This window comes from Dermacentor andersoni, chromosome 7, assembly GCF_023375885.2.
Source record: "Dermacentor andersoni chromosome 7, qqDerAnde1_hic_scaffold, whole genome shotgun sequence".
NCBI lineage: Eukaryota > Metazoa > Arthropoda > Arachnida > Ixodida > Ixodidae > Dermacentor > Dermacentor andersoni.
The window spans coordinates 88,107,709-88,129,993 of NC_092820.1; the positions used below are offsets into that span (position 1 = coordinate 88,107,709).

The window sequence follows — 22,285 nt, forward strand, 5'->3', positions numbered from 1 at the left end:
ATATATATATATATATATATATATATATATATATATATATATACAAGCGGCCTGACAGGGTCGGCCGTGGTCGTTCCATCAAGGGTCATTCCAGCTTTGTAATCTGATTCTCGTCAAGCCGTTGTCGTTACGGCTTCTGCCGACCCAGTTGCCAATGATGTTGAATGGCATTGGCTTGTGGATCTAAATTCATGTCGTCGTGGTGATTGCAATGTCCTTATTAAAGCACCATCGAAAGACTGTTATCATGTCGTTTTGTCACACTATTCTCGCCGTATTTTCGTCATTTTTTTCTTGTAGCATCCCCATTCTGATGACGCCGGAGTTCGATCATCATCATCATCATCATCATCATCATTCCAGCTTCGAGTTCTGGCTCCCGTTGCGCTGCAATCTTGAAGTCTTCTGCTCCGACTTGAGAGGAAGAAGACAGGGGAAGGCAGGAAGGTTAACCAGAAGAAAATCCAGTTTTTATATTCTGCTCATGAAGCGAAGGAAGAGGAGGGCACATATGCAATCCAGTCGGTCACCGCCACTGCACACTGTCACGGCAAAGCACAGTAGGAATTGTAGCGCTATAAACGACACTTGATGCTACAGACGTTTTTTCCAGTGTTTTTGTTGCCCAAAGATGCACGTAGCTTTGCCCTAGGAATATATATGGTTGTGATTGTGATGCCGTTTCGGTCACTGTATCGTTGTTCGTACACGTTTGTCAGCCGACCCTTACCATGACATCATGTTTATGCAACACATGTCGGCTCATTCGTAGTCACACCATCGTCGTGGTGTTGTAACGGTCGTTTCCTTATTTTTCCTTGTTTCCTTATTTTCCTTATTCGATTATCGGTACGCTCGCCATACATGGCATTGTGACGCAGTTAGTTTCGCGTGTACTAAATCTTACTATGACAAGATTTGGCGCTTTGTCTGATCCCTAGCATTATTGCAATTAATTTCGCTACTTTTTGGGATACTTTTGACGCACGCTCACCGCGCCTGGTGTTCTGACGCAGTTAACGAAAAACAGCTTGGTCGTGGTTTGAAATTCGGCGTGTATTGAATTTTGCTTGTACAAGTTCGTGATCCCGAACATCACTGTACACTGTTAGCAAAAATGATCCGAGATGGGAGTAAATGGCTTGTCCTCTAGCGCATTCCCTGATGGGAGGTAAATATACTCCGGGTAGGCGGAGTAAAAGATTTACTCCGCTGCTGAACGGAGGTTATGGAGGTACTTATGGGAGTATATGTTTACCTCCATCGCGGAGGTTGTGGAGGTACTTATGGGAGTATATGTTTACTTCCATCGCGGAGCTTCTGCGGGCAACTATGGGAGTATATGTTTACCTCCATCGCGGAGGTTGTGGAGGTACTTATGGGAGTATATGTTTACTTCCATCGCGGAGCTTCTGCGGGCAACTATGGGAGTATATGTTTACCTCCATCGTGGAGGTTGTGGAGGTACTTATGGGAGCATATGTTTACTTCCATCGCGGAGCTTCTGCGGGCAACTATGGGAGTATATGTTTACCTCCATCGCAGAGCTTTTGTAGGGAACTATGGGAGTATATGTTTACCTCCATCAAAGAGCTTTCGCAGGGAACTATGGGAGCACGTGTTTACCTCCATCGCGGAGCTTTTGCAGGGAACTATGGGAGTATATGTTTACCTCCATCAAGGAGCTTATGCAGGGAATTATGGGAGCATGTGTTTACATCCATCACGGAGCTTTTGCAGGAAGCTATGGGAATACTTTTTTACATTCGAGGGAGGCTTTTCAAAGTACCATAGTATTTCTTTACAATGATCATGGAGGTTTTACAGGAACATATGGGAGTATCTGTTCACATGATTCGGCTAGTATGCCAATTTAAGAATTTTCAATATTGAGTTTCCACACTGAGAAATACACAATATATTGGTTTGCAAGCTAGAAGATGCAAACAAAAGTAAGCAAAGTAGTGCTTTGTAGAAAATAAATTTATTGCATAAGCAGAGGCAAGGAAGAAATGGACGACGCAAGCACAATCTCTTAACTGGTTTTTTGATTCTTTCTTGCCCATGTGTTATCTGCACAAACCAAACAGTAAGAATAGAAAGCAACTCATCCAGCTGCAGGTTTAAGCACAGACCTTATGAAGTACATAAAAAATACATGGAAATCAGCCACAAGTGCCTGAACAAGGTGCAATGCAGTTATTGTAGAAATAACGTAGCTATAACAGTGCATTCTCTGACAAATCTAGACTGTGGTACTACAAAAGGTAAAGAGGACATCATTTCTCATTAATATTGACATGTGCAAGAGTTAAAGCAGCAAAAAGTTGAGAAGACGCCAAAACACTTATTGCACTTCAAAATTAAATGATTAGGAAAATGAAAGTTCTGGTAGGCAATAACAGAGCCATTTTTACTGTGACAAGCTGGCAGAGTGGACTAAACAAAGCAGAGTTCAGCTTTGCTTTTTTCCCCCATATTACCGAAAGGCAAACATAGTGGCTAAGAGAGAGTCGTAAGGGATGGTAAAATGTTCATTGTATTGTACCCAGATTTTAAGAGCGGGTGAAAGTGCATGCTTTTAATAGCAGCACCGCCTCACAATTCCTTGCGCAGACTGACTCTAGGAACTTTGAAGCCGGTGGATCATGCACTTAGCTCCAAACATACGTCATGCTTAAATTTCTTAACACAATAACATTGAAAGAAAAAGCAGTCTCAAGAAAAGCAACAAAAGTGGCAGAATAATGACAAGTGGGCTTCTGATGGCCATCATCCAAACTTCCTTACTGATATTCCACATGGACAATGCTGCTGGTGCAAGAAGGCTTACAGAGCCTTAGAACCACCATGGGCTCACTTCTGACGATTAAAGGCAAAAAACAGGCAGTGCTGAAGACCGCATCATAAAAGAACATGTGGCCTAGTTGAGATGACAACTTTTGGAAGCTTCATTCCGTAACATCTTGGGAAGGATAAAAAGTAAAAAAAAAAAATCTTTTAGAGAAGTGTGCCAATCTGAACTTAACATTACAGCGCAAACACCTAAGACGAACCACAAAAAGACACGACACACACTGGCGCTTTTTGTGGTTCGTCTTAGGTGTCTGCGCTGTAACGTTAAGTTCAGAATTATGTACCAACTAGGCCCAGATGAAGTTTTACTGTGCCAATCTGACAACACTGTTACAAGAGATTTCTCACACCCTTCAGAGGAATAAGGGATCTGATTGCTGGCTCACAGCCTTGCTTGCACACAGCAAGTGCTGCTGCGCTCGAGCATGGTCAAGGCTGGTTGTATTAGTGATAGCCTGCATGCAGGCTAGCAGCAGCTTGGCATCTGCTTTTATGGCAGCAGCCGTACAAGGTCCTTGCCGACTTTTAACACAAAGCCAGTATAATAAAATGCGAGAAACAAAAATTATGAATTACTTATTCAGAAACCGTGAAAATAAGCTATGTATTCAAACAAGGTATATGCAGGCAACTTTTATTTTATAATTGTTGATAATTATGTCTCAAAACAAGTTCAAGGCTCCGAACCAGCGTTGCATTTACATTTAATGTGGCTGCATCCACATTGTAACTTTTCTTAACAGCATCGCTTAAGATGTTGGATGCCTCAATGGCACTGCATATATTGCACATAATTAAAAAAAGAATATAGACTGTAACCATTGTGAAACACCTCGTAACAGTGTCGCTGTAAGACAATGACACTGCAGATATTACACATAACTAATAAGTAAATAAAAGGTACATATAAGCAACGAAATAAAAAGTGCACTAGTAGCAGAGAAGGGAGGCATGTTAAACATCACATTAAAATGGCATAAGGCATTTGAACATAATGCTGAGAACACTTGTGGTTTACGATAATCATCAAGTGAAGCATGCAGAAAAGTGTTAGCCATGTTAGCCAATTCCACGGCCTTCAAGACCTACAATGCCATAAACTAGTGTCTCAAGGTGTACACTCCTGGCCATTTGTGCAACTGAAGTCAACGAAGTATGCTTCCATTCAAGCTAGGGTACCATCTCTTTTCCGGTTTGCACTGCACTCTTTTCATATGTTGAATACATACCTTGGCCACCTTGGCAAGGAACAGTACCAACAGATGAGATAAAACAAAAGACAAACACAGTGCTGACTGACAAGTGGATACGTTTGCTGCCATGCTTTCCCTTTTCACACTGTCACGAGTCACCGGCAGAGCATGTGCGATAATGTGGAGCAGACGACATTGGTCAGTGAAATGGAGAATGGATACATGAGGTGAGGAAGCATGTGAAGTGTCAGAGAAAAATTGAAGGAAAAGGGGAGGAAAACCAAGGAGCGCGCATTGCTGACATGGATGAGAAGCAAGGCAGTTGCATCTCTAGCTGTGTTTGGAGATGGGAAGTAGTAACTTGGGACCACGGACAGACGAGAGGACATCCAAGAGTTGGCCAACAACAGCTTCCAAGACCTGACTACATCGCCATGACTATGCTCTGCAACCCCAACCCAACGCCACACTGCCATAACCGGCCTTGTCCAGTGCCACAATCACCTGACCACGTCGGCCACACAATGCCTGACTAGTACAGACTGCGTCCTGTGCAATGCAAGTCTCGTAAGGGGGCGACAACCTCGTCACTCACAACGAAGGTCTATGTCTACGTCATGTTGCAACTACGCAGGCTGACATCTTGCACCACGCCTTGCCGACGTTCACTGCTACTCTGAGTCAGAACATTCAATTCTTGGGGACTGTCACTTGGCCAGTCAGACTATAAACATTATACAGCTAATTTCTCATTTGTTTTGATTATGTATATACCTAGTTTTGTTAATCTCTTTTGTGTACAGGGTATATTTTGTGCACACTTACTTTGCTGGTCATTTGTTTTGGGTTACATTGTGTCTTGGGAAAAATATTTAACATATTTGCATTGCGTCTCTGTCCATTCCTGAAGCGCTGAAATTCGTGACAGTTGGCAAGCCTGTCAGGATTTGTTCTTCCTGCCGTGCTCTTCCACATGAGCAAGGGTCTCGCTTATGCCACGGATGTACGGTATTGAAGCCCGTCTTTTGGGGGGGTCCAGGGTGGGTGGGTACTGCGTGAGCCAGCTGGCACCCTACTGAGTCAATGAAGTACTCAGGGTATCCCCAAGCCATCAATTCCCACCACACAAGTGAATTGTCTGTCATGTGGTCTTCTGCTGTTGTGCACACATTTTTCACCCAACGAAGGAGAGAGCAGACAACAGACCTCTTCTGCGAAGCAGGGTGCACCAATGTCTAGTTGAGGTAGCGCCCCGTGTCAGTTAGCTTCCTGAACACCTCAAATAACAGGTTTGGCCCTTCGCGTGGCACAAGGGAGTCCAAGAATGACAGTTGACCTTCACATTCCACTTCTATGGTGAACCTAATTTTGCTTGCAATTGTTTAAGTGAGCCGTGAAGAGGTCGAGGTTTAACTCAAGGTTAGCTCGTTTACATCGACACCTAAGGTCTTTTTCAGATATGTCGACTGTTTCAGAGTTTTGCAACAACAGAATATTCACCTCCTCACGGCTCACTTAAACAGTAATGCAAGCAGCAATTAAGTTCACCATAGAAGTGGAATCTGAAGGCCAACTGTCATTTTTGGACAGCCTCGTGCAGCACAAAGGGCCAAACCTGTTATTCGAGGTGTTTACGAAGCTAACTCACACGGGGCGCTACCTCAACTACACATTGGTGCACCCTGCTTCGCAAAAGAGGTCTGTTGTCTGCTCTCTCCTTCGTTGGGTGAAAAATGTGTGCACAACAGTAGAAGACCACATGGCAGACAATTCACTTGTGCAGTGGGAATTGATGGCTTGTGGATACCCTGAGTACTCCATTGACAAAGTAGGGTGTCAGCTGGCTTGCGCAGTACCCACCCTCCCTGGACCCCCCGAAAAATGGGCTTCAATACCATAGGTCCCCTGCATAAGCGAGACCCTTGCATGCGTTGTGGTCATATGATGTGCAGGCTGTGCACGTTCCAAAACGTAAACACGAGCTCATGCATGTGAAAGACCGTTCGGAAAAGGGCAAGTTCCCAGGCGTAGTGTAGGTCCTTCGGTGTGCGAACTGTCGGTACGTCTACATCGGAGAAACCGGCAACTCCAAAAAAAGACTTCAACAGCACAGGAATGATGTCCAGAAACGATACTTTGCATCGAATGCCCTGGCCAAGCACTGCGCAACTACGTCACAATTAGCTAGGAAAAATATCGCTTGATTGTTAAGGAATGAAATCATTTTACGCGTCTTTATCTTGAATCTCTAATCATCCATGTCCATGTATGCCAAGTACCTTAATCATGTTTTGAGCTGCAGATAAGAACGTTACCTACTCTGCTGCTGGTTTCATTGTGAACAAGGCTCCCGTGGGAAGCCGAAACATAAATATATATTTTAAACCATTTTGGTTGCGTTTGCTTAGTCCTGACATTTCGCATGGCCCCCACGAGTTCAAATTAATGAGGTTTACTGCATGTACACATGTTTGCAATTACACGCTTACTTAATTTCTCTCAGCATGTCTGCTAGGCTACGGTCCATTTTGAGCACCGCGATTTCTCCTCCTCAGGGGCACCACATCTCGAAAGATATGCATCAAGTGCATCTGGAAAATTAATCATTTCGCTGTAATACATGTATTGTTACAAACATTACACAAACAAATTTGAAACAATGTCGATGATACTGTCCACAGCTTCCAATTTATGGAGGCTCAATGCCGACTTCTCAATGAAATTGCGGTCGTTCAGGAAGCACCACCAAAGAGCCCCTGTGATGCTCCTATCCTGAGTGCCAGAACTCCGCACACCAGTTTCGCCAGTTCTTTGCAGAACAGGGAGTCCTAGCCATGGCACTAGAGCAGGTGCCACTCCTCGTCAATGTATACATTTGCTAGGTGTACCTGCAATAAAAGGGCAGAGACACGTTAAGACTGCTTAGGTGTGGGAACGTGAAAGCGTCTTTAGTGAACCAGATGGCTGCAATGTGACGTGCACGATATGACACACAGTAGGCACACCTTAAAGGGACTGACAACCGATTTTTAAAGACCTAGTTCTTGGCACAACACAAAGCTCACCCTCAGTAGCGTTTACATCTGCAACGGTTACTTCCAAAAGCACATGGATATTGTGGCATCACAGAAGTGTCCTTGTTTCACACCCCAGGTTCTATTCCCACCCAGTCTGCCAAACTTTCTCATTAAAGCAGCTAATTTGCTTTGTTTACAGGAACCTGAGAAATCTGACATCAAGCATTTTTTATGCATCTTTATTGTTTGTGCAATCAGCCATTGGTTTTATGTCACTAACTGCTGGCAGCAAAAAGAAGTATGTCCAGTGGCATTAGTGTAGGGGCTCCACACAAAATTATATGGCTTACCTCTGTTTGAAAGTAATCTTTAAAGAGACTACACAAGCAATACACAACGACTTTCAGTGAGCCCAAGTTGACTTTCAGCTTTGTGAAGCGTAGAAAGTGGTACAGGTTGTACGGCATGGTGTAGCACGAAAAACTGGAAAAAGAAAGGTTCTAATGGACAGAAAAAAGGGAAAGACGGCACCACACTCAACTGTTTATTAAACACAAAACTTGCTACATATATACCGCGCACACTCTCAACATCAGGGGAAGAAAAGAGCAAGTGTCAGATCATCTTGTTTTCGTCAAACCCAACAATTTCTTTTTGCATCATATAACAAAACAGATGTTTGACTAACACACGCTTGACCAGTTATACGAATGTGACATGCCTCTAGCAGTTCCTGCGCAGTTTTATCGCTACTCTTACCTAGGATTCTCACCACAGAACAACTTTGCTTACAGTACAGCAGCACGGTATACAATACACAGAAAAATGGGCATTCATATGCGCTTTTAAATTGTTTGCATGTTCCCTCATTCAGTCGTTCACACAACGGCCAGTCTGCCCGATGTAGGTTTTCCTGTAACTTAGCGGTACATGTATCTGGTAAACCACAGCAGTGGAACACTTTTCCACGTAGCACTTTGCATGTTTGACTTCGTACATTTGCACTGCACATTCTATGATTCGGGGACATAGGCAAGACAGCGTGTTCGAGGAAGAAAACAACAGGTACCTCATACCTGTTCGCTGCCTTGAGGCTGTGGCTCACCCTGTGGTAATAAGGAGCCACTTGAGCCTTTCTTTGGGAATCGTGCTTATTTCCCTCACTCCCCTTCGGATTATTGTAACATTTGAGTTGCTGCAGCGAGGTTTCTGCCACTAGGTGATGACCGAATGAGGAAATCTGGCATTTAAAAGCTGCTGGACACGATGCTTGAAACTAGACAAAAAAGCTATGTGGAAAAGCAGTCCACGTGATTTACCAGACACCGTTAAGTTATGGGAAAACCTATGTCGGGCAGATTGGCCATTGTGTGAATGACCGAATGAGGGAACAAAAACAATTTAAAAAAGGATATGAACACCCATCTCTCTGCACATTGCAAATCGTGCTCCTGTAAGCCACGTTTTTCTGAGGTGAGAATCCCAGGTATGAGTAGAGATAAAACCGCGCGGGAACTACTAGAGGCATATCACATTCAGATCAGTGGTCAAGCATGTGTTAGTCAAACATATGTTTTTATATGATGTGGAAATGAAATTGTTGGGTTTCACACAAACAACATGACCTGTCACTTGCTCTTTTTGCTGCCCCTGATGTCAAGAGTGTGCGCAATATATATGTAGCAAGTTTTGTGCCTAATAAACAGTTGTAAGTGTAGTGCCATCTTTCTTTCCCTTCTTTCTGTCCTTTTGTATCTTTCTTTTTGCAGTTTGCTGCACTACAACAGCATGGCATTTAGCAATGACCAAGTCGCTCAAGAGAAAGTTACTGTGTGGTACAGGTTGTACCAGCCAGTCAGAAGAGCTCTCTTAGTATCCGCCTCTGATCACCCTCTGAGCAATTAGACGGCTTGTATCTCTACAACTTTTGGCTTGTGCTGTTAGGCTATCATTACATAAACTATAAATGCAGAAGTACATATTAGCATGCTTTATGAAAAGCCAGAGTAGTACTATACTGACTGGATGTGACACAAATGGTAAGAATGTTCTGGCTGGAAACATTGTGAGTTTATCAACACTGACCGACGAGTAACTGAGAAAGTTGGTGCATGTTCATGTTTAACTTTTGCATACAACACAAGGGACAGAAGAGAGACCACAGCGCACAAAAGCTACCAATTCAATGTTTAAATGTTTATTTTATGGGAAGGAATACAGAAAATATTTACACTGCATGTGCACTTGTACTGCACAAACGTTCTTTTAGAATGAGGGCAAATGTTGCAAACAAATAGAATTAGAAAGCACAGAGTGATTGCTATTCTGTGTCATTTAGAGTGTTCCTCTTTTCCACACAATCATAATGAGAGCGGACTGACACGTCCCAGTATTTAAGTGATATTCCTTACTGTTATTGTTGGCCATTCCGTTACCAGAGGTGAAAAAAACAGATGAACAATCTAAATCTGATGCATTGCACCAGTCATGTTGTATGGTCTCCCTTCCCTCCCTGTGCAAATTCTGTCCTGAAAAGTTACATGAACTGAATGGCAAACTCATAAGGACACTACAAATTTCACCTAGTAAACACAGCTGGTTCTCGGAAAATGCACGAATACGGTGATAGGTATGTGTCGGCATAGTGTAGCACGCTAACTTCGACACTACTGCAATACTTCAGCTGTCACACGACTACAGTGCTTAAGAGACCACAGAAGTGTAAGTGCACAACAAAAAAAAGCAGGTGCAAGTATGGCACACAGATTTGTAGAGCCCCTTCAGAAACCACCGATCGAGTTGTTTGCTTTACGATACGTCTCACATAGTCATTTCTTCTGAGTTGCAAAGAAAGTCCGCAAAATATGAAACAAGGCACGTGACAGAGTGCTTGCGCAGTGGTATTGTGCTCCTCTCAAGCGTGCCTTCGGTGAACAAGGTCGGCTCCCGTCGGATGATGGCGAAAATGCATGCTGCAGGCGGAGCGGTGCCAATGAGATAAAGAATGCCCTGCCACTTTCTCGTCACCAGTCACGATGCAGCCAACCTTGTTCACCGAACGCACGCTTGAGAGCAGCACAATACCACTATGTTCCATCACGTGGCCTTCATCATATTTCATGGGCTTTCTTTGCAACCAGGAAAAACGGACTACATGAGACATTTAGTAAAGGAAAGAACTCGATCGGTGGTTTCTGAAGGTGCTCTACAAATCTGCGTACCACACTTGGGGTCCTCAGCCAATAACTAAAAGTTCTGCAATTAAACTTATTTAATTAGCAAGTTATGGGGAAAACAAAAAATTGTCTGAGTTACTATAGGCTATTGCGAATAGTATGGGTTTCGTTCAATTCCCTTCACACGTGCCTTTCATTTTTAAATTCTTGGCTCACGTTATGTGGGACACCCTGTATATGCCAGAGTGAAGCAAGGGAAATGAAAGGGAAAATCATGTCAAGGGTGACAGCGTGCCAAGTTCACAAGCGCAATGAAGCCAACCAAACACAACAAAGCGCAAACAATTATTTTTCTTTTCCTTTGCAATCTGAAGCCCCGATAGCCGCACCCAGAAGATCAGATTCAGCATCAAAGAGAGCAAAGTGAGGGGTGCTAAACAGTTGCTACCGAATTTTCTAATGTGGAAGGTTTTTAAACTGATGTGCGCAGTCTTGTCACTGCTCTTTCCTAGAATCGTCGTGACTTTCAACTGGGCCACACAATCCGTATACTTGCTAACGTGCGCAACTAAATGTGCATATTTCTCATCTAGTGTTTTTTTTTTTTCAGTTTTTGAGGGTGTTCCCCTGAACGGTCATTGATACAGCGAGCAATTTCACGGACAGAAAACATCCCACATGACATGGGGATGCAATACACCACTCCAGTGGAACATTTTGCTAACGGCGGTTGGTGCTTCTTCTGGCATCCACATTTTCTGGCATTACATATACGTTGACACAACTTTCCCAGCTCATTTCGGGCATAGAAACAAATTGGCACACCGTGCCTACTTGCCACCTTAAGATTGTGGGAAAGTTTGTGGATGTAAGGGACCACCTCTGTCTTAGGTGCCTTCAGTTGATCCTCAACCATTGCACTTCCACATCCACACTTGAACTTTTCAAGGAGGACTTCTGAAATGGCAGTCAAGACCGAGATGGGGAACCCTGCAGCTAAAAGACGGCTTACCTGATTATGAAAACAGCTTAATCTGATGTGGGCGCGATTTTTGGAGAGCCTATTCCATACGCAACACCTGTATACTTCTCTTAATTGTCTTGGAGTGTGCCGAGTGAAAGGGCAGCAATTCCTTAGCCCGTGGGTTGGAGGCCCAGCCAACATGTCCATCACTGAACGTAATCTTTACGTATAAAAACTAAAATTGAAAGGTTCGGAAGTTCAAGGGTGAAAGGCTAACCCACGTCTATGTTTGGTAAATATAGATAACACTTTGCCTACTGTAGAGGGTAGGTGAAGGTGGGCTACTGTTTATAAAAGCACCAAATAAGTGTCAACATGCCGAAAAATTTTTAAAACTGGCCCCCCATTAAACACTTGTTCCAGTGTGTTGTCCACCTTTACCTGAAAAATGTCACAAAGATTAGGAGCTACGCAAGACCCTATGCAGATGCCATCGCACTGCAAAAACAGCTGCTTGTCAAATACAATAAAAGTCGAGTTCAAATAAAACTCCAATAAAGATAGAAAATTATGAACGGCCAAACCAACGGTGTTCTGGAAGGATACGTCGCCGTTATCTTCTATGCACTCTTTGACACATGCTAGCAGTTGATTCTGTGGAACAGAATAAAACAACTCCTGCACGTCTTCCGAAAAACCGAAACCAACATGATCATTTCGCTCTAAAAACTGTACTACTGCGACTGATTTCTTTAAAAGTGATGGGTCGTTTAAAGCTAGCGCCTTGAGCTTCTTTAGCAAAAATTGGCTAACATTTCTGCCACGATCCCTGTTCACTAACAATAGTGCTAAACGGAACTTTGGGCTTATGTGTCTTGGCTGTGAAAACCCCCCTCAAACTGTTCCCTCTGCTGTTAGATATGTCCCTGGCAAACTTTCCAAGGTATAATTGGTACAAAACTCAACGAACTTAATTTTTCCTCGCACTTCACTTTTCTCTCCAGGGACACAGTTCTTATTAGCCGCTACCAAACATTTTTCATTGTAAATTCGCTTGGGTAACGTATGGGATTCCGTCTGGTCCTGCTGCCGACGTGACCCATCTTGGCATCGAATCATGACGTCTTCTTCTATCTTATTATAATATGACGTGGGAGACAGGAAATGTTCCAGATTCTTGGAAATGCAGTTGCGTTGTAGGCCTGCTTAAACCGGGGAAATACCCTAACGAGCTCTCCTCCTGCAGACCGATCACCTTAGCCAGTTGCGCCGACAAAGTAATGGAAAGAATGGTCTTGTCAAGGCTGGAATGGTTTCTAGAGAAAAATAATTGCTTTCCTGATTTTATGCATGGATTTAGAAGAGGCCGTTCTTCCATTGACGGTGTTATTGACTTGGTATCCACTGTTGAACAAGAAAGAAGTCGCCGTCGGTTAGTTGGAGCTGTTTTTCTGGATATTAAGGGTGCATACGACAATGTACTCCATTATGCAATCCTTGATGCACTGGAAGATTTAGACATCGGTGGCCGGCTATATGCATGGATTGTTAGCTACCTCAGTGGCCCCACGGTGTATATGTCGACAAGTGATGGTGACACCGGACAGTACCATATACATTGAGGTGTTCCACAAGGAGGAGTTCTCAGTCCAACTCTTTTCAATGTTGCATTGATTGGCCTTGCATCCGAACTTCCTAGCACGGTGAAGATTAGCGCATATGCGGACGACATATGCATATGGACATCTGGAGCCACCTGTCCCCAAATGCGTGCTAGGCTTCAACGTGCAGTGACAATCACAGCTAAGTATCTGCGGCGTCAAGGCCTCCAACTCTCAACAGAAAAATGTTCTGTGATTACATTCACGCGAAAACAAATGACCAGGTATCCGATAATCATTAACGGAGTAGCGATACCTACGGTTACACACCACAGATTCCTTGGTGTAGTCATAGACCGGGGATTATCTTGGTCAAGACATGTCGCCGCACTGAAGTCAAAGCTGAAGAGTTTTGTTCACGTCCTTCGCATCGTTGCAGGAACAAGATGGGGCCCCTCGGAGTCGTCGTTACTCCAACTGTACCAAGCACTATTCGTAGGGTATATACGGTACAGCATTCCGGCGCTCTCAAGCATGAGACTTAGCTGTGTGCGCGTGCTGGAGAGCATTCAAGCTCAAGCATTGCACACATGTTTAGGCCTCCCACGATGCACGTCAACCAATGGAACAATAGCGGAAGCTCTTACTTGTCATATTGGGGTATACTTGCTCTGCGAGCCTCTTCGAATGTACCTTCGCGTGTTGACCCGACACAGGCACCATCCTCTGTCATCGCTCCCTGCCACCCACCCAGGTTCCAGCTTTTCAAGGACTATATCGCGCCATCAACGCGTTTTGCAATCGAGATTTTCTCCCGCCTGTATTCCAAGAATACCCCCGTGGGTTCTGCCTAAACCTGTCGTTACATTGAAGATACCTGGAATTACTAAAAAGTCATATCCGTTGCATCTATTGGCCTCAGGCAACTTGCCCTGTGGCACATTTCTGCAAAGTACGGAGATACTGCACACGTGTATACCGATGGCTGTCACACCATATGCCTCCACTGCAGCCTTCGTCATTCCACATATGATCATTGCTCGGCGGTTTAAACTAGGCCATAGCTCAACATCAACTGCCTGCCTCAGAACTTGTTTCTATCCAGGAGGCACTTCGATTTCTCTCCGAGGAGCCTCCTCACGCATGGACAATATTCTGCGATTGCAAGCCAGCTCTTCAAACGATTGACTGTGTCCTCAGACGGGGCCCGTATTATTCCATGGCTATAGAAATTACAGAACGGCTCGACCACGCAACTAGATATGGCCACAATGTCACCTTTCAGTGGATACCCTCACACTGTGGCCTGATCGGGAGCGAACAGGCAGAAGCTGAAGCGAAAACTGCTTTAGATAATGCTTGTAAAGTACGCATTCCGTTCTCACGTGCAGACACAAACGTCCTACTTCGTCGCGTAAACCGCAACTCTACGTTAGAAACACTGGACTCAACCAGATCGACGACACAAGCGATTACACAAATGGGACCAAGAAATGAAATTTCGTATGCCTCACAAGCTCAAAAGAAGCCACACGAGCATGGTGCACCGGATTCGCCTTGGTGTCGCATTCACCAACCGTTATAGACATATGATAGGTGCCAGTGATACTAGCCCAAACTGAATTCTGTGAGGTGCCAGAAACGCTTGAACATATATTTTGTGTGTGTCCCACCTACGCGCAAGAACGACAGCAACTTGTCTCTTCCATTGCAAAGATCCATGAGAGACCGCTATCGGACGAGTTTCCTTTAGGTCCTTGGCCTAATGCAAACAGCGCAGCCCTGGTAACAAGAGCCGCTGTAGCTTTTCTCCAAGCCACTGGGCTGGACGCACGGCTTTAGAGAGGCCACAACTCTGAATTTGTATATACGCATCTCTTCCTTATACCATCATCATTCATCAGCCCTTTCCCTCCCCGTCCCTCTTCCCCAGTGTAGAGTAGCAGGCCAGAGCAAGTTATAGCTCAGGCCGACCTCTCTGCCTTTCTGTAAATAAATTTCTCTAACTTGGGTAATACGATGAGCCCACTCTCTTTGTCAGCTTGCGTAAGCATCAGGTTGTTGCTCTTAAAAAAAAGATATGTCATTCAACAATCTACTATGGTGCGAGTCCGGGGTTTTTGGAGCAAGCTTTAGCAGGCAGTCAACACCTTTGAGAAGGCGGTGGTCCCGATTATCATCTTTTCCTGAGTGGCCACTTTCCAATTTAATGCAGTGAGATCATGTGCAGGAACATCAGCTTGGACCCCAAATTTGGATCCTTTCTGAAGATGATGCATAATCTTCCCTGGTATGTGGACGTCCCCCATGACGACATTGCTTCCATCTTGCGTCATTTTCCTCCTGAACACCGGAGCAACTCATTCAAGATGCAAGCATCTTAATCGCAAGTCAATCAGGATGGTCCTTAAAACACAGAAGATGGAACCAGTCCTGAAAAAGTTGGACTTGTTGTCACAGTTCTGAGTGACTTATTCTGCAAAATCTTTTCACATGCCCCCACACTGGTTTCACAAGGCTGAAGAGGGTACTTACTTCATTAGGGACGAGTCCTTTCCGGATGCAAAAGGTGAAGTGTCTTTCCTTCCTCTTGTAAGGTTGTAAGGCACCTTTTCCACCATCAACCTTCTACTCAGTCACATCGCCCATGCAACATGCTAGTCAAGACAGTTCGCCTTTTCCATCCGGAAATGACTCGTCCATAACGAAGTAAGTGCCCTCTTCGGCCCTGTGAAACCAGCGTGGGGGCACGTGAAAAGACTGCAGAATAAGTCGCTCAGGACAGGTTGCACCTTCTGTGATTTAAGGACCATCCTGACTGGCTTGTGATTTAGAAGCTCGCATCTTTGAAGCGCCTAGTGGCACAGCTCATGGAGTGCAGGTGGAGGTGCATCTTGAATATGTTGCTCTGTTGTACAGGAGACAAGAAAATGACGCAAGATGGAAGCAATGTCAGCGTCATGGGGGACATCCATATACCAGACATTATGCAACATCTGCAGAAAGGATCCAAATTTGGGGTCCAAGCTGATGTTCCTGTGCATGATATCACTGCAATGAATCGAAAAGTGGCCACTCAGGAAAAGATGATAATCGGGACAGCTGCCTTCTTGAAGGTATTGACTGCCTGCGAAAGTTTGCTCCGTAAACCCCGGACTCGTACCGTACTAGATTGTTGAATGACATCTCTTTCTTTAAGAGTAACAACCTGATGCTTATGCAAGCTGACAAGCAGGGTGGGTTCATTATTTTGGCCAAGAGAACTTACAATGAAAAAGGTTTGGTAGCGGCTAATAAGAACTTTGACCCTGGAGAGAAAAGTGAAGTGCAAGTAAAAACCAAGTTCGTTGAGTTTTGTAAGCAATTAGACCTCAAAAATTTTGCCAGGGACATATCTAACAGCAGAGGGAACAGTTTGAGGGGGTTTTTCACAGCCAAGACACATAAGTCCGAAGTTCCATTTAGCACTACTGTTAGTGAAGAGGGATCGTGGCAGAAATGTGTTAGCCAGTTTTTGCTAAGAAGCTGAAGACGCTAGCTTTGAACGACCCATTTCTTCTAAAGCAATCAGTCGCAGTAGTAGATTTTAAAGGGAAATGATCATGTTGGTTTCGGTTTTTCAGCAGACGTGCAGGACTTGTTTCATTCTGTCCCGCAGAATCAACTGCTAGCGTGCATCAAAGACTGCATTGAAAATAATGGCGACGTATCCTTCCAGAACACTGTCGGTTTGTCCGTTCATAACTTTCTATCATTATTGCAGTTTCATTTGAACTCTACTTCTATTGTGGTAATAGTTCTGCGGAAACCCGCAAGGTGGAGATAAGTAATTAATTATGGGAAAATGAGACATCCACTCAATCGTAGCAATTAATTGATACGATTGACATCTGCTACCCTACTACCTGCTAGCCACCGGGTTAGCTGGTAGAGTGGCTGCCCTGGAAAGGCAGTGGTCCTGGGTTCTAGTCCCGGACTAGGACAAATTTTTCTTCAACTGCGAGGCTTTTCTTTAAGGAACCCGCATGGGTTTCCTTTGTAGCAATTGCTATGATTTGGTGGATACCTCATTTTCCCTAAATTAATTACATTTATTGTATTTCACGAGTAGTCATTTCTGTAGCGCGATGGCATCTGCATAGGCTCTTGCGTAGCCCCTATTCTTTCTGACATTTTTCTGGCCAAGGTGGAAAATGCACTGGAACAGATGTTTAATGGATGCCAGTTTTAAAATTTTTTAGGTATGTTGAGAATGTTTTAGTGCTTTTAAAAAAGCAGCCTACCTTCCCCTACCCCTCTACATTAGGCAAAATATTTTCCATTTTTAGCAAACATAGACATGGGTTGCGTTTCACTCATGAACTCCCGGACCTTTCAAGTTTACAGTTTTTAGACCTAGAAATCATGTTCTGTGATGGACATGTTTGCTGGGCCTACTACCAACGAGCTAAGAAGTTGCTGCCCTTTGACTCTGCACACTCCAAGACAATTAAGAGAGGTATAGCGGCGTTGTGTATGGCATCAGCTCTCCAAAAATCGTGCCCACCTCAGATTAAGCCCACGTTTAATAATCAGGCAAGCCGCCTTTGGCTGCAGGTCTTGGTCTTGACTGCCGTTTCTGAAATCCCACTTCTAAAATTCAAGTGAGGATCAGGAAGTACGCTGGCTGAGGATCAATGGAAGGCACGTAAGACAGAGGTGGTCCCTTACATCCATAAATTTTCCCACAATCTTAAGAAGGTGGCAAGTAGGCACGGCGTGCCAATTTGTTGCTCTGCCCCAATTAAGCTGGGAAAGTTGTGTCCACATATCTGTAACGCCAGAAAACGTGGATGCCAGAAGAACCACCAACCGCTGTTAGTAAAATGTTCCACTGGAGTGGTGTATTGCATCCCCATGTCATGTGGGATGGTTTACGTCGGCGAAACTGGTCGCTGTGTCAATGACCGTTTAAGGGAACACGCTCAAAAAGTGAAAAAAAGAAACTAGATGATAAATATGCACATTTAGTTGCGAACGTTAGCAAGTGTACTGAATGGGTGGCCTGGTTGAAAGAGACGATTCTAGGAAAGGCAGTGACACGACCGCACGCATCAGTTTAGAAGCCTACTACATTAGAAAATTTGGTAGCAGGTGCTTTAGCACTCCTTCCCTTGCTCTCTGTGATGCTGAATTTGATCTTCTACATGTGGCTACCGGGGCTTCAGACGGCAAAGAAAAATAATTGTTTGCATATTGTTGCGCTTGGTTGGCTGTATTGTGCTTGCGTGGTTAGCACGCTATCACCCTTGACGTGTTTTCCCCTTCATTTCCTTCGCTTCACTGGCATATATAAGGTGTGCTATCCTTGCCAATAAAACCAGTTATTAGCCAGCACTGTGTGTATGTGTCCCCCTTCTTCTGATCATGTTTGTGCTGTTACCCATATGTTACAGCAGTAACTGCAGCACAGTGAATAATGACCTTCATGTATCATTTCAAAAAGTTCCGGCTCATCAAATGTGTATTTGCCAGTGGCAGTTATTCTGGGAACAAGAGATAAATAATGGCAAATATGAATGTTAAACAATGGTAAGCACGCCATGTGCTTAGACATGCAACATAGTTGTCCCACTACACTTTGAATTCTTATGTGCACAGAAATTGCACAAGCGTGTAGAATAAACAGAAAAGAAGATGGAAATAAAAGCTGCAGCATAGGAAACAGTTTCAAAACAATAAAGCCAAAATAAAAAAGTCAGAAATACACCGTGTACTAAGCAAAAATAATAACTTTTATGCTTTTAGCGCACAAAAAGGGACGAGAGACAGAGGTACGACACAGACACAGCGCTAACTTCCAGCAATTGTTTTATTCTACAAAGCGGTACACATATTTATGGGTAACAGACAACAGCATAAGCATGCACATATGCACTGGTTTCTAATCAAATGAGACAGCAACGAGACATGTAATGGAAAGTTAAGATGAAATCGAAGATGAAAAAGCAACCATGCATAGCCAAAAAATTTTTGTAATTGCAAGATTAAAATGCCATCTCCATCAAGCCACCCTCTGTGACACGTTAAAAAAATCAAATTCTTTTTTTGAAAGATCGATTGAAGGTGCGCTAACACGAGCGTTCCCCAAACTAGCGATCTTCGCCGCTTCAATAATCTGTGTTAGCACGCCTTCAATCGATCTTTCAAAAAAAGAATTCGATTTTTTAAACGTCACAGAGGGTGGCTTGACGGAGATGGCATTTTAATCTTGCAATTACACAAAATTTTTTGGCTATGCATGGTCACTTTTTCATCTTCGATATCATCTTAACTTTCCATTATACATGTCTCGTTGCTGTCTCATTTGATTAGAAACCAGTACATATGCGCATGCGTACGCTGTTGTCTGTTACCTATATATATGTGTACCGCTTCGTAGAATAAAACAATTGCTGGAAGTTAGCGCTGTGTCCGCGTCGTACCTCTGTCTCTCACCCCTTTCTGTGCGCCAAAAACCTAAAAATTATGGAATGCCAACATGCCCAAACCTACGCTCTTTCAAAAATAATAAAGGGAAAATCAGACAGAATTTGTCAGCTGTTGACAAATTTGACTTCACCCTACCATTTGCTAGCCGCCTGGTTAGCTCAGATGGTAGAGTGGCTGCCCTGGAAAGGCAGTGGTCCCGGGTTCGAGTCCCGGACCATGACGAATTTTTCGAGGAACCTGTACGGGTTTCCTTTGCGAGAATTGCAATGAATGGGTGGATGTCTGATTTTCCCTTTATTAATTACTTCTCTCCACCTTGCGGGTTTCCGCAAGAACTATTCTGTCAAACAAAAATGAAATTTAAATTGCAGCCAAGCAATTGATGCAAGAAAAAATACTTAACATCAGGACATGTTAGATCTAGTTTTATATAGAAAACAATAACAGCTATGAACACAAATAAGCAGCAAGTTGCAAAAATACTTAGCCTACTTAGTAAGCTGTGTTGAGTAATATGTTGATAAACTTATTCACGAATGATACTGAGGTCCTACTCTTTGGAACACATACACATCATACATACCTGAACCAAGCAATCAGATTACACACTGCGCTATGGCAGTCATTCAAGGTTTCCCTGCATTTCTGCTGGCTCCTCCATTATGTGGACACTGGTGTGGGTTACGGCCTCGCCACTACAAAATAAGTTCGGAAAGTTCGCAGTTAATTTATAGCAGTGGCACATTAACGCTGTCACAGTGTGAACACATGCAAGGAGCATCTAAAATAGTCACGAAAATAATGTTTGCATTAATGAAGGGTGGCAACAGAGGGACCCCTTCATCACCGTAAAATTTTTAACACACACACAGCAGCAACACATTACAAAGAATCTTTGTTTACATACCAATTCAATTTTTTCATGACTTAGTTTAAGCAACTGTCTCGGGTCATGTTTAGTTATGCATAAGTTATGTCAACACATCTTGTCTTAAAAATATTTAGTAATCTGCACCTGTTGCAAGCTTTGACTGCTTACGTTTTTCTTTTTCCAAAACTGCTCGTAAATTGAGAACCGCGTAAGCACAGATTATTTACAACGTAGAAGCATTTATACGCGAGGAAACGTCATTGCAGTAAGAATCTGTTAAAATGCAGATGAGCGTTGTTATGCAACTTAATCAGAAAAGCGGGAGCTCACGCACAGGCGCACATGATGAACACGATTATTTCCGAACGTAATATTTCTCAACGGAAGAAAACGCTTATAATGATTTTCAATTTCGCATTAAGACAATAAACTTGCCTAGCTAAATTCTGACAACCAGCGCTCAGCAAGCATCAGCACGGGTTCCACTGTTGCCGTGGCAGTTCTATTGGTTCTATTCTACGCTCGTGCACTCTGTGCACACACGAGTGCACGCACAATACACGTGTGGTTAGCAAGCACGATTACTTACCTTTTGAATGGTACGACGCGGTCGAAATGCGCTCTCCAAGTTGCCGGTGCTGCGTCGACTCCCAGTCTACACGCCGTTACGTAGTGGACGAGCTGAGGCACGCTAATAATACACATTATTTCTTTGCGACGTCCAGCGAACTTCCCGCAACCAGACACAAAAGAGAACGCACTCCAGGGCATGAAAATCGTTGGTCCCCATTTGCCTGGCACGCCACGCATATGGCGAGTTTCAGAGAGACACAAGCTATCTTCTCGCACTTCTGTGTTCGCGAACTAAGTCACATTTCGTTACACCAAACACAAAACCACACGATTAGACAAACACGCCACAACGGCTCGCGCAACCGCCCGGCGACCGGCAGTTGCAAAATAGAGAGCAGAGTAGACGAATGAATGCTATGAGCGTCTTCTTTGAAACAGGGTGGTGGGTTGCGCCACCAACCGATCGCATGGGGCGAGCGTCATCTGTAGACCTTTGCGGTTGTGTGGCCCCCGTGATGCCTTAATATTAACCAGTACCCGCTCATTTTGTGCCGTATTGCGCCCAACTACGTATAGTTGCGAGACAAAAAAAACGAACATTGAAGCGTCTATATTGCACGCTACACTTTACTGTAGAAAAAAATTTTATGGCGTATTTTCGATTTTGAACAACTTCTGCCGTATGCAGCCAGCAAAAGCATGGCCTCCGAGAACCGCACTTCAAGTCAGCTGTATTGAAGTTTTTTCATGGCGTTATGAGCTCCTGCCCGTGCTACGTGCGTTGTCACTTCTTTTTAAATAACTTTCTGCTGTCATCAACATCAACTGTAGCCTCAGGAATTGTTGACACGGTATCAGGTGTACGCTTGTGCAGCGTGCGATGTTTCCGAGCGTGTTGTAGCTGTTTCAGTCGGAAAGCATCAAATCTACCAGGGTTTATCACTCGTGTAGCGCAGGTTACACCGGTGTCGTCCGCACTTGCTTTCGTGCCGGTGTGTTCAATGTGCGCGGGTTGCGCGCCTGTCGCCCGTGCCTTCTGTGTTTATCGTGCGACTCACGAACATTCCTCAGAAAAAAACACATATATCTGCAGCGTACATGTGTCCTACGTGGTGTGTACTAGAAATGTGCGGTGGTGTACGATGTTTTTACAGCCAAGTGGCTGCAGTGCGTTCCAGCGAATAAACGCGATTACGTAGTGTTTCCTGGTTATCTTTGTGATTTACCTGCATCTGCGATAGAACCCACGAGGCGTTTGCATGACCTTGCATTGTGATTGTGGAATTTAGTATTTTGTTTGCCTTCTTCAATGAGTGGCCTTTTATAGACGTTCTTGCTTGATAATAAAAAAAATAAATATCTGTAATGGGGCTGAAATAATCCGGCTTTTTATTCCTTGAAAATTGACGTGAGTGGTAATTTTACAAGATAATAGCAATCCAGCTCTGGACATCGAGCTGTAAAGCAAAATATCTAAACTTGTTACAGTATGTGAATCTTGCTATGATGTGTCAATATCTCTAGCATGTTCTCAGTGCTGAGGGCTGTGCACTATGTTAAAGG

General features: G+C 44.0%; 1 long non-coding RNA gene and 1 other non-coding gene across 2 annotated transcripts; one reads left to right on the forward strand and one right to left on the reverse strand.

Moving 5' to 3' along the window:
- Window positions 1-6,652: 6,652 nt before the first annotated feature.
- LOC126534145 (uncharacterized) lies at window positions 6,653-21,214 on the reverse strand. Its single transcript, XR_007600254.3, has 3 exons — window positions 20,739-21,214; window positions 19,862-19,973; window positions 6,653-6,937 (listed from the first exon to the last, which is right to left on the reverse strand). It is a non-coding gene; the product is annotated as an uncharacterized lncRNA (long non-coding RNA).
- TRNAS-GGA (transfer RNA serine (anticodon GGA)) lies at window positions 19,426-19,500 on the forward strand. The gene has a single exon. It is a non-coding gene; the product is annotated as a tRNA-Ser (tRNA).
- Window positions 21,215-22,285: the final 1,071 nt, after the last annotated feature.